The 14374-nt window shown below is 39.0% G+C and overlaps 1 pseudogene; it reads left to right on the forward strand.

The window, feature by feature from the left end:
• Positions 1-547: 547 nt before the first annotated feature.
• The window catches only part of LOC130681802 (kelch-like protein 4), a 38930-nt pseudogene continuing 25103 nt past the window's right edge, over positions 548-14374 (forward strand).

Raw genomic sequence — 14374 nt, forward strand, 5'->3', positions numbered from 1 at the left:
ATACCGCTTGAAGGCTTCCATCAGGCATTTTAAGAACACTGCGGGTGCCTCAGTGGCTCCCTGACTGACCTCTCTTACCTTGGCTAAATTAGTGGGGCACCTTGCGGCTCCGCGGAGACCCGCCACCAGAGCCTGGCGATAGATGGTTAGTTGCTCCCTACCTTCTGGAGAATTAAAGTCCCAGTTGGGTCTGGTCAGCGGGAACCCCCTCTCTATATCATGAGGGAGTCGCGATGGTCATCTATCGGTTCCAGGCACGTTCTTTCATGCTTCCAGGAGGATCTTTTCTCTCTCTTCCGTGGTAAAAAGCACCTGCAAGAGCTGCTGACAGTCATCCCAAGTGGGCTGGTGAGAAAACATCAGGGACTCTATCAGCCCAGTTAGTCTCTGTGGTTCCTCTGAAAAAGGAGGGTGGTTAGCTTTCCAGTTATACAAATCAGCGGAGGAAAATGGCCAATATTGCAGAGGTTGGAAAGGTGGATCTCTTTCCTCTCCGATGATGGGAGTCCTATAAGACCGGAGAGGAAAGATACCTGGCGGGTCCAAGATGGCCCCTCGGCGACGCCGAGTTCCCTGGGCCCGTCTCAGAGCCGGCCCCACTGCCTCAGCACCAGGGGCTGAAGGTACTGGAGGCACCGTAGCCAGAGGCACAGGGGCCGGAGGCGCCATAGGGGCAGGAGGGTAGGGAGGGGGATCATCAACCATGAGCAAATCCTGAGTGTCAGGGTGAATTTTGGCAGTCTCTTTTTCTTTGTTTTGGGGTTGAGCCTGGGCAACTAAGACTCGAGGGCCCATTTTCTTTTGCACCCAGGGTTTTACCCAGGGCGGTGGATTCTCCACCAACTCTTGCCAGACTATAATGTAGGGTTGCTGATCTGGGTATCGCTGAGACGATTCCTGGAAAACAACAGCTCTCACTGCTAGCAAAATGGAGAGATCGAAGGTCCCCTCCAGGGGCCACCCCACATTAAAGGCGGGCCACCCGGAGGTGCAGAAAGTCTGCCACGATCTTTTCTTAATTTCTACTGACAAATTATGTGCCCTCGTCTTTACTTCTGTCCAATGATCTAAAGTCAGACTGAGGGGGGTTGTCACTTTCTGTCCCATCGTCAGTATAACAATTATTAGACACGTGAAAGACACAAAAAACAGAGACACACACAGATTAGACACACAGTGGCCGCTCCTTGTTTTCCTCAGATTTTTAACCAGAAACCGAAAAGAATCAGAGGGTTGATATTCTTGGCGCCCGAAAATCAACCCTATCTCATCAGATTCACCTTGCCGAAAAAACAGGTGAGAGGCCACCAGGCGTCCCTGGCCCTCTAATCTCCCCGGGGCGTCCCCCAGGGTTGCAGCCTGCGGTACTCCGAGTACGTCTACTGACCGCGGTCTCAGACCCTTTACGGGCCCGGGACGACTGCCAGACAGAGGGTACTCTTCTTCAGAATTCCAACCGGTCGCACTGGAAAACAGAAAACGAGACACAGACAATTCGAGGCGCCGCTAACCTTACCTCCTCCAAGGGCGACTTCGGGAGTGAAGCAGGGTGAGCGCTCGATCCCGGACGAGCCCCCAAAATGTTGGATCTCCTCAACGGAGGACGCCACCCCAATTCACTCACGGAAGGCGTCTCTTGATGCATCAAGCAAGAGGACTTTATTCAGGAACCAGCTAGCTGGGGTCCAAGTGTCAGCCCGACGCAGCGGGTTTCAACAAGGACCTCGAACACTCAAAGGCAGAGGTTTTTATAGCATTTTCAAAGGGACAGTATTTTTCCACAAGCACGTAACAGTGTTTCTCCATAAACACATAAATTTTCAGCTGGCGCCACACCCTGGGGGTTTAGGAAGATAACATCATTTTCTAAGAGTTAGGGGAGCTTAGTGAGATAGGCTTGGTATGTATGATTAACTTGTTTTTCAAGGCCTTACCTAATTCCAGTTTTTACCTCTAAGTCACATATTCAGAAATAATAGCTTCTAGGCCTTTTAAGATGGCTACATTTATGCCATATTTCGGTTTTCACCTAATACTAGATTCTACACCTATAAAACCCCCTAGACAACGCACCACCCCGGACTCTCTTGTCCCCTCCTGGCGTGAGCCAGGAGCTCTGTCCTTTCACTTCATCTCCAAATAAAAGCCTGTACCTTGCTCTCCTACCTTGACTGTGAAGCTCATTCTTCGGCTCGGCATCAGTAGAGTAACTTAAAGTCCCAAAGAAGATTCAGAGATGAATCATTTATTTGAACTAAACAAAGAGTAATGTCACCCTGGACCAATTGTATTAAAAAAAGCACAAGCTGATTTGGGCGTGGGGGAACTTAAAATTAATCTTAACTGGGTGGTTGGAAAATGATGCTTGGAAGCAAGAAAGGTAACAATCAAAGTATCAAGTGTGTTCATCCAACCATCAAATTTTTAAGTTTCTACTAATTGTAAGCCTCTATGTGCTTGTGTTAGTATTTAAATTCTGCTGTTGTGTGATATTGAAAGGACATATAAACAGCTTCCATTACTGTAAATTCAGCAGTTACCATATTTGCCTAAATAGTCAAAAGGGTATGACTTCGAGTTAGAAGATGAGTAAGTTTTGGGGATCTAATGTACAGCATGGTAACTATACTTAATACTGTATTGAACACTTGAAAATTGCTGAGAGAGTATATCTTAAATGTTCCTACCACACACACAAAAGATGGTAACTATGTGAAGTGTTGGGTGTTCTAACTAAACTTATTGTAATCATATACAATATATACATTTTCAAATGATCATATTGTACACCTTAAATTATTCAATGCTATATGTCAATTGTATCCCGTTGACATATAAAAGATGGAAGTTGTAAATTTTCTTAATGGGGTTGACATATTGAGTGTAACCAAACTCTCAGGCTTGAGATGCTTGAAGGAATATTTCTCATATGTTGTGAGTACTTTTGATGCCGGGGTTCTTGTTTGCAGAGCCGAAGAATGAACTTCACAAACAGTCAAGGTAGGAGAGCAAGGTACAGGCTTTTATTTGGAGATAAAGTGAAAGGACAGAGCTCCCAGCTCATGCCAGGAGGGGACAAGAGAGTCCGGGGTGGTGCGTTGTCTAGGGGGTTTTATAGGCAGCTGAGGATTTTTCGAGAACATGAAAAAACTTAGGGGTGGGGACTTGTTAAGTGGTCCCTGAATATTAAAAATTAACTTAACTATAAGGAATTTCCTGCCTTGATTTCTCTCTGGGACACTGGCACCTTGGTCTAGGAGCATATCAAAAGGCTGCCTGCCCAGCCCCCAAGGTGGGCTGAGGTATTGTCTACTTGCTAAAGAATCTTGCCTCTTGAACTTCCTTGGTGTTAAAATGCAATCTTATCTTTAACATGGAATTCTTCCTGCCTTTTACCATGTCGTCTACAGCTGGGTCTGCATGCTAAGTTAGTTGCTCAGTTTGCAGAATTACCAGATCTGAAGGAGGAAAGACAGCACATAGGCCTGGTCCTTTTAGTATGCTAAAGTGAATCTTACACATGGTTACAAATGATTAGCATAATAAAACATGTGCTACCCTTCTTTATCTGGGGAACATTAACTGATCTCACTGAAGAATGATTTTAGAGCTCAATGTTTAACATAGTTTTAGCAGGGGGGGTTTCCTTGCATGTAGTTACATTGCTCTGACTGCAAATATCCCACCTTGCCCCCTCCGGAGGCCCTCACCCTACTCTGACTACATCCATGGTCCCTGTCTCACTATGATACCTTTCAAACTTGAAAAATACTTTACATCAAGCCTACAATTTCATGCCTAATGGCAAAGCTGTGATACCAATAAAAATCAAAGAAAGGCTGGTATTTTGAAGTTTATGATTGCTCATATGACAGTTACCATTAGCCGTGCAGCTAAACCACACCTTTTTATGGTTCCATTCCACGTGTAAATACTAATCATGACACATCACTTTGATGGAAGGTTAGGTAGTAATCACAGTGAAATATTTAAAATCGGAGGGTAAATTTCAATTTTACTTTAATACAATATATTTCTTGTAGTTGATGTCTAAATTTCCATGGGACATTTGCGCTCACCTATTCTCACTCTCACCCCCTTTTAGATTAGACACACAACACCCTGGAGAAATGGATGTCAGCAGAGATGAGGAGTTCTGTGCTGTAAACCATGCAGAGAAAACTCTCCATAAAATAGAGAACTACTGGAAAGAGAAAAAACTGTGTGACGTGATACTCATTGCTGGAAACATGCGAATCCCAGCCCATCGGTAAGTATCCGTATGCAGACAGAACATTTGGTGAGTATAGCCAAGTATAAATAAACAAAAATCAGTCCACTGATTACAAATTGGAACACTAAGGAAAACAAATGTTTATCTTCCTGTATTGAAAACGCAGTAGCATATTTGCTCCACCGCCCTGCCCTGTGTGATACTTAGAAGAGTTAAGCTAGGGAGAAATTAATGAAGGAAAACAGCACAAACCCTCTAAAAGAAAATCAACTCAGTTTACCTTTCTCATTTCATAACACTTTAATGAACTGTGAAAGATTTATGCTGAAAACAGAACTTACCAGTATTACAAACTTACTGTCTGCATTTCATGCCTTTCAATGAAATTATGGACTAATTTAAGTTCCTATGAAACATTTCTATTTCCAGGTTGGTTCTCATTGCAATGTTGGATTATTTTGCTGTGATGTTTACTTGAGTTATGCGTGAAGCCATTCAAGAAGAGGTCAAGGTGGAAGGAATCGATCCTAATGCACTTAATTCCTTAGTTCAGTATGCTTACACAGGTAAGTGTGCTTGGTATGTATTAGCTGATTCAATCCTCACAATAACCCTGCATTATATAACTCACAGTCCTATTATTCCTACTCTACCAGTGAGAAAACTGAAGGATAGACCAGTTAAGTAACTATCCTAAGGTAGTAAGGGGAAGGATCAGGATTTACACTCAGTAGTATGAGAAAAAGAGGTAAATAATATTCAATAAAAACTTTTGACTGTGGGAGAATAGAGCTATTTTAACACACTGATACAAGAATATGTCTCTTTCATGGTGTGGGTACATTCTCATTTGTAAAAATTAGAAGGGAAGTGGAATATACCAATTCTACATTAGATTTGTAGTCAGTCTCTTCCTTGGAAATAATGATATCATATTTACCCAAACTATAAAACAAAGGTACCCAAGATGAGTTGGGGACCAACAAGTATTTCCTTATTCATTCACTCATGCCAATTTTACTGAGTAATATTTGACAAATAAAATTGTACATATTTAAAAGTGTACAATGTAGTGATTTGATATGCATGTACTTTGTGGAAATGTTACCAAAATTTTGAAAATTAATGCATGGTAAATAGTTAACTCTTTTCCATGGTGGTAATGATTAAGCTATACTCTCAAACAACTTTCAAGTATACAATAACCAGTGCCATGTTGTTATATGTAGACATCACACTGAACAATATTTTATATATATATACATATATATTTTTTTATTGAGGTATTATTGATACACACTCTTAGGAAGGTTTCACATAAAAAAACATTGTGGTTACTTTATTTAACTGTGTTATCATGCCATATCCCTTTGGAGTCACTGCCCAACAGTATGGTAAGATGCCACAGAGTCACTATTTGCCTTCTCGGTGCTACACTGTCTTCCCCCGATCCCTCCCACACCATATGTGCCACACATTATGCCCCTCAATCTCCTTCTCCCTCTCCTTTGGTAACAGCCAGTCCCTTCCTGGAGTCTGTGAGTCTGTCACTGCTTTGTTCCTTCAGTTTTGCTTCATTTTTATACTCCACAAATGAGGGAAATCATTTGGCACTTGTCTTTCTCCACCTGGCTTATTTCACTGAGCATAATATCCTCCAGCTCCATCCATGTTGTTGCAAATGGTAAGGTTTGTTTCTTTCTGATGGCTGCATAGTATTCCATTGCGTATATGTGCCACCTCTTCTTTATCCATTCATCTACTGATGGACACTTAGGTTGCTTCCATATCTTGGCTATTGTAAATAGTGCCGCAATAAACATAGGGGCACACATGTCTTTTTGAATCTGAGAAATTATATTCTTTGGATAAATTCCTGGGAGTGGAATTTCTGGGTCCAGTGATATTTCTATTTTTAGGTTTTTGAGGAACCTCCATATTGCTTTCCACAATGGATGAACTAACTTACATTCCCACCAGCAGTGCAGGATAGTGTCCCTTTCTCCACATCCTGGCCAGCAGTTTTTGTTCTTAGTCTTTTCAATACTGGACATCCTAACTGGTGTGAGGTGATATCTCATTGTGATTTTTATTTGCATTTTCCTCATAATTAGTGATGTGGAGCATCTTTCCATGTCACGATGTACACTAGATTCTCAGAACTTATTTTCCTTGTAACTGAGTTTGTAACGTTTGACCTATATTTCTTTGTTTCCCCTCCCATACTCTGGCAACTACCAACCTACTTGTTTCTATAAAATCAGCACTTTTTTCTTTAATTCCACATACAAGTGATATCTTACATTATTTGTCTAAATCTTCTGGCTTATTTTACTTAGCATAATGTTCTCCAGTTTCATCCATGTAGCCACCAATGTTAGGATTTCTATCTTTCTCATGACTGAATAATATTCCATGGTGTGTGTACACATACACACACATATATATACACACATGCATATACATACACAGATATACACACCACAGTTTCTTTATCCATTCATCTGTCAAAGGACACTTAGGTTCCATATCTTGGCTATGGTGAGTAACATGGGAATAAACACAGAGTACAAATATCTCTTGAAGATCCTGATTTCATTTCCTTTGTATATATACCCAGGAGTGGGATTGCTGGATCATGTGTTAGTTCTTTTTTTTAAATTTTATTCAGGAACCTCCGTACTGTGTTCCATAGTGGTTGTGGCACTTTACATTCCCACCAACTGTACAAGGGTTCCCTTTTCTCCAAAGCTTCACCAACATTGGTTATCTCTTGTCTTTTTGATAATAGCCATCATAACAGGTGTGAGATGAGATCTCATGGTTTTCATTTGCATTTCCCTGATGATTAGTGATGCCCTGCACCTTTTCATGTACCTACTGGATCATTTGTATGTCTTCTTTGGAAAGTGTCCATTCAGGTTCTTTGTCCATTTTTTATTCAATTATTTTCTTTTCTGCTATTGAGTTGTATGAGTCCTTAATACATTTTGAATATTAACCTGTGACCAGATATTGAGTTTTTGAATATTTTTCTCATTCTATAGGTCTTCTATTCAATTTATTTCTATTTCCTGTGGTGTTAAAAAGCTCTTTAGTTTAATGTTGTCTCACTTGTTTATTTCAGTTTTGGATGTCTGTATTTTGGTGGCTTAACCAAGAAATCATTCCAAGATTCAGGAGCTTTTATTCTGCTGTTTTCTTATAATAGTTTTATGGTTTCATTCATTAAGCAACAAATATTCTTAATAACCAGGCCAAGTTTCAATGTCTATAGCCAGTGAATATTTACATCTGAATCTAAGAATAGTTCATACTTCTCTGTGTCTCATGAGATATGGGCAGGGCTCTCCCTTCAAAATCCAGGACAAGAACAATACAGAAAAGTGTGCTGATGAACCGGATTTGTTTACAACATATTTTAGAGATTGAACCAAATATAGATAATCTATCAGTATGTATTACTCTTTTCTTTATGGTTATGCAACCACATGGAATCTATATGAAGATATTTTAAAAGGCAAACTTACAAAGGAAGAGTTTATAATTTATATAATACATTTGAAATATCATACTTTGTAACTTACCTATATTGCTTGACCAAAACAAATAGGAATATAACTTATCAAAAAAACATAACATTTGCAATAATTCATCAATAGTGCTTGTTCCAAAAATAATACAGCATATTAATACACAGGAAATACCTTAAATAGCTATTTATTATATAAATAAATATGTTTATTGTAGCATATCAGTACACAGGAAATAGCTTAAGTAGCTCTGATCTCATTTTTAAAAGTTCTTTACAGATAGCCTTTACATATATTATCAAACAGAGCCTACTTTTCATACCTACAAAAGTAACCATATAAGCAATTGTTTATTTGTAGACTCTGAGCGGCATTTTCTTTCTTCTGAGACAGTCCAGGTGTCAAATATGGGCAAAATATTTAGGAAAAGTCATCCTTATCAGCTAAGAAATGGAGAGTTTAAAAAACAGACATATAGCCTCAATGCTCTTATTTGCCGAGATGTTTTCCCACACAAATGACAGCTACCTCTTTGGCTAATTGTATGATCTTTATATAATGTTATATAATGCTCCTTGAGTCATGATATAGAAATGTTTTAAAATAAGGTGTAGATGCAGGTTTAAGATGGTAAAGAAATAACAATTTGCTCTTTGTAATGATAGTATTCACTGTTCATTTGCTACAGTTGTTTTTGATAATCTAGACTCCCTTCGTTCATCTTATTAATGTTTATACAGATTCCCTTGCACATGTTGGCCTAAAAATATATTTCCTGAGTGGTTGTTGTACATTAGAAAAGACAGCACTGCTAACGAGAGAATTGAAGAATTTCCACTTAGCCTATTTGTGCCTTATTTCATGGGACATATAATCATTATTTTTTCAAAACATCTCGGTGTTCTGCAACTAAAAGAAGATACTACTGAAAATTTGCTAGGTGCAGCTTGTCTTCTGCAGCTGACTCAAGTCATTGAAGTCTGCTCCAATTTTCTTATAATGCAGCTCCAACCTTCAAACTGCTTAGGGATTCTGTCATTTGGTGATGCCCAGGCAGCACAGAGCTCCTGAGAGTGGCACATAAGAACACAATGGTAAAATCATCTGCTTCAAATTAACTTATATAATACAATATGTAACTTATGGATTTGTTTACTTATAGACATATATGTGTGCATAAGTATTTATATATTTATGTATATGTGGGTGTATGTATTCATACATCTATGAATATATATGTGTATATATATAAAACCTTTCCAATGTAAAGATTATAATGTAGGGATAAAATTAAAAAGCAATATAAACATACAATTTGCAGACGACTTGTACCTAATGGGTAGCATATAAAAGTATTTGTCTGGCTAAACTGCACCCAAGTTTCTCATTTTTGAAATTAAAAAGATTTTATTAAATGTCAAAGGCTAAAGAAATGGACATTCTGCCCAAAATTCTGCCAAACAAGTACATACTTCAAGTAAAATCCATAGTATTAGGAAAATAAAGATTCCCTGACGTTTTTACACTTTTAGAACTTTAGTGTATAAAATCACACAAATTATGATTTCTAATGAAAGTTAAATGTTCAATAAGAAAAAACAAATATTAATGGTCCAGAGATTGGATTAAAGATGGCGGCGTGAGAGGAGAGACAGAAGCTTCCAACTAAAACTGGATACAAATAGAAAATTTAATTGGCGCAACTAATCCTGAGAGAGCAACAGGAAAGAGGACAGCGTCAGACTGCACACACCTTGAGAAAAGAGCAGACCTCACTGAATGGGGTAACGTACCAGAGCTGTGGCTCCACAGGACCCAAGCCCTTCCCCAACCCCAGTTCACCGGCAGAAGGAAGAGAAATGGAGCAGGGAGGGAGTGGAAGGCTTGGGACTGCTGAATACCTAGCTCCAGAGATCTGCTCTGGGAGCACAAACCTACATTTCATGGTGCTTTCATGAGACTCGAATGACTACCGGGTTGGAAAGTTGATGCAAATAGAGTTCCTGGGGAGACTGGGATTCCGGCTGCTTGCGGAAAGCAAGGATCCATATCCAGCTGCTCTGGGACAAAAACTTATACCGTTGTACTCGGCCTATTGGCTCAGGCAGTGGAGACAGGCACAGCCACCGGGAGGCGGGGAACACCCCTTTCCTCCCCCCAGGCACCAGTACCGCTTCCCTGCGACCCCCGACATTGCTTCAGGGGCTGAGCGGCTCTAGGGACTACAGCTTCTGGACACTAGAGGGTGCCATATACAAACATGAAATGCCAAAGGAATCTTGCCCAGAGAAAAATTGTTAATACAACTCCCAAGAAAGATTTAAATGATATGGACCTCATGACCCTTCCTGAAAGGGAGTTGAAAATAAAAAATCATCAACATTCTAATGGAGGTACGGAAAGACATCCAAGAACTCAGGAATGAGTTCAGGTCAGAGATCCAATCATTGAAGAACACGATGGAGGGTATTAAAAGCAGGTTGGATATGGTGGAGGAGACAATAAATGAAATAGAAACTAGAGAAGAGGAATACAAAGAAGCTGAGGCACAGAGAGAAAAAAGGGTCTCTAAAAATGAAAGAATATTGAGAGAACTGTGTGACCAATCCAAGCGGAACAATATTTGCATTATAGGGATACCAGAAGAAGAAGAGAGAGAGAAAGGGATAGAAAGTGTCTTTGAGGAGGTAGTTGCTGAAAACTTCCCAATCTGGGGAAGGAGAGTCTCTCAGGCCATGGAGATCCACAGATCTCCCAACACAAGGGACCCAAGGAAGGCAACTCCAAGACACATAGTAATTAAAATGGGAAAGATCAAGGATAAGGACAGACTGTTAAAAGCAGCCAGAGGCAGAAATAAGATCACATACAAAGGAAAGTCGAACAGGCTAACATCAGACTTCTCAGCAGAAACCTTACAGGCCAGAAGGGAGTGGCATTATGTATTTAATACCATGAAGTAGAAGGACCTGGAACCAAGATTACTTTATCTGGCGAGATTATCATTTAAATTTGAAGGAGGGATTAAACAATTTCCAGATAAGCAAAAGCTGAGAGAGTTTACCTCCCACAAACCATCTCTGCAGTCTATTTTGGGACTGCTATAGATGGAAGTGTTCCTAGGGTTGGATAGCTGTCACCAGTGCTAGTAAAACCATGGTAGGGAGGCTGGAGCAGCTGATTGTGAGGCAAATATAAAATTAAATTGACTATCCCCAAAGTCAATCACGGGATAGACAAAAAGTACAGAATTTGATACCTAATATATGAAGAATGAAGGAGGAAGAAAAAGGAGGAAAAATAGAAAAGAACCCTTAGATTGTGTTTGTAACAGCATACTAAGTGAGTTAAGTTAGACTCTTAGATAGTAAGGAAAGTAACCTGGAACCTTTCGTAACCATGAATCTAAAGCCTGAAATGGCAATAAGTACATACCTATTGATAATCACCCTAAATGCAAATGGACTGAATGTACCAATCAAAAGACACTGAGTCACTGAATGGATAAAAAAACAAGACCCATCTATATGCTGCTTACAAGAGACTCACCTCAAACCCAAAGACATGCACAGACTAAAAGTCAAGGAATGGAAAAAGATATTTCATTCAAACAATAGGGAGAAAAAAGCAGGTGTTGCAGTACTAGTATCAGACAAAATAGACTTCAAAACAAAGAAAGTAACAAGAGAGGCAGAAGGACATTACATAATGATAAAGGGCTCAGTCCAACAAGAGGATATGACCATTATAAATATATATGTACCCAACACAGTAGCACCAGCATATGTGAAACAAATACTAACAGAACTAAAGGAGGAAATAGAATGCAATGCATTCATTTTAGGAGACTTCTACACACCATTCACTCCAAAGGACAGTTCCACAAGACAGAAAATAAGTAAGGACACAGAGGCATTGAACAACCCACTAGAACAGATGGACCTGATAGACATCTATAGAACTCTACATCCAAAAGCAACAGGATACACATTCTTCTCAAGTGCACATGGAACCTTCTCCAGAATAGACCAAATATTAGGCTACAAATAGAACCTCAGTAAATTCAAAAAGATTGAAATTCTACCATCCAACTTTTCAAATCACAAAGGTATAGAACTAGAAATAAATTGTACAAAGAAAGCAAAAAGGCTCACAAACACATGGAGGCTTAAAAAACAAACTTCTCAATAGTCAATGGATCAATGACCAAATTAAAATGGAGATCCAGCAATATATGGAAATAAATGACAACAACAACACAAAGCCCCAACTTCTGTGGGACATAGCAAAAACAGTCTTAAGAAGAGAGTATATAGCAATCCTGGCATATTTAAAGAAGGAAGAACAAACCAAAATGAATAGTCAAATGTCACAATTATCGAAATTGGAAAAAGAAGAACAAATGAGGTTTAAAGTCAGCAGAAGGAGGGACATAATAAAAATCAGAGAAGAAATAAACAAAATTGATAAGTATAAAACAATAGAAAAAATCAATGAAACCATGATCTGGTTCTTTGAGAAAATAAACAAAATAGATAAACCTCTACCCAGACTTAGTAAGAGAAAAAGAGAATCAACACACATCAACAGAATCAGAAACGAGAAAAGAAACATCATGACGGACCCAACAGAAATACAGAGAATTATTAGAAAATACAATGAAAATCTATATGCTAAGAAGCTGGAAAACCTAGAGGTAATGGGCACCTTCCTAGAAAAATACAACCTTCCAAGACTGACAAAGGAAGAAACACAAAATCTAAACCAACCAATTACCAGCAAAGAAATTGAAGTGGTAATCAAAAAACTACCCAAGAAATAAAACCCCGGGCCAGATGGATTTAACTCGGAATTTTATCAGACATACAGAGAAGACATAATACCCATTCTCCTTAAAGTTTTCCAAAAAATAGAAGAGGAGGGAATACTCCCAAACTCATTCTATGAAGCCAACATCACCCTAATTCCAAAACTAGGCAAAGACCCAACCAAAAAAGAAAATTACAGACCAATATCCCTGATGAACATAGATGCAGAAATACTCAACAAATATTAGCAACCGAATTCAAAAATACATCAAAAGGATCATACATCACGACCAAGTGGGATTCATCCCAGGGATGCAAGGATGGTACAACATTCGAAAATCCATCAACAAAAAGAAGGACAAAAACCACATGATCATCTCCACTGATGCTGAAGAAGCATTCGACAAAATTCAACATCCATTCATGATAAAAACTCTCAGCAAAATGGGTATAGAGGGCAAGTACCTCAACATAATAAAGGCCATATATGATCAACCCACAGCCAACATCATACTGAACAGCGAGAAGCTGAAAGCTTTTCCTCTGAGATCGGAAACAAGACAGGGATGCCCACTCTCCCCACTGCTATTTAACGTAATACTGGAGGTCCTAGCCATGGCAATTAGACAAAACAAAAAGTACAAGGAATCCAGATTGGTAAAGAAGAAGTCAAACTGTCACTATTTGCAGATGACATGATATTGTACTTAAAAAACCCTAAAGACTCCACTCCAAAACTACTAGAACTGATATCGGAATACAGCAAAGTCGCAGGATATAATATTAACACACAGAAATCTGTGGCTTTCCTATATACTAACAATGAACCAATAGAAAGAGAAATCAGGAAAACAATTCCTTTCACAATTGCATCAAAAAGAGTAAAATACCTAGGAATAAACCTAACCAAAGAAATGAAAGACCTATACCCTGAAAACTACAATACACTCTTAAGAGAAATTAAAGAGGACACTAACAAATGGAAACTCATCCCATGCTCTTGGCTAGTAAGAATCAATATCGTCAAAATGGCCATCCTACCCAAAGCAATATACAGATTTGATGAAATCCCTATCAAATTACCAACAACATTCTTCAACAAACTGGAACAAGTAGTTCAAAAATTCACATGGAAACACCAAAGATCCCAAATAGCCAAAGCAATCCTGAGTAAGAAGAATAAAGTGGGGGGGATCTCACTCCCCAACTTCAAGCTCTACTACAAAGCCATAGTAGTCAAGACAATTTGGTACTGGCATAAGAACAGAGCCACAGACCAGTGGAACAGATTAGAGACTCCAGACATTAACCCCAACATATATGGTCAATTAATATTCAATAAAGGAACCATGGACATACTTTGGGGAAATGACAGTCTCTTCACCAGATGCTGTTGGCAAAACTGAACAGCTAAATGTAAGAGAATGAAACTGGATCACTGTCTAACCCCATACACAAAAGTAAATTCAAAATGGATCAAAAACCTGAATGTAAGTCATGAAACCATAAAACTCTTAGAAAAAAACATAGGCAAGAATCTCTTGGACATAAACATTAACTACTTCTTCATGAACATATCTCCCCAGGCAAGGAAAACAAAAGCAAAAATGAACAAGTGGAACTATATCAAGCTGAAAAGCTTCTGTACAGCAAAGACACCATCAATAGAACAAAAAGTTACCCTAAGGTATGGGAGAATATATTCATAAATGACAGATCCGATAAAGGCTTGACATCCAAAATATATAAAGAGCTCACACACCTCGACAAACAAAAAGCAAATAATACAATTAAAAAAT

The sequence above is a fragment of the Manis pentadactyla genome, chromosome X, assembly GCF_030020395.1.
Source record: "Manis pentadactyla isolate mManPen7 chromosome X, mManPen7.hap1, whole genome shotgun sequence".
Taxonomy (NCBI): domain Eukaryota; kingdom Metazoa; phylum Chordata; class Mammalia; order Pholidota; family Manidae; genus Manis; species Manis pentadactyla.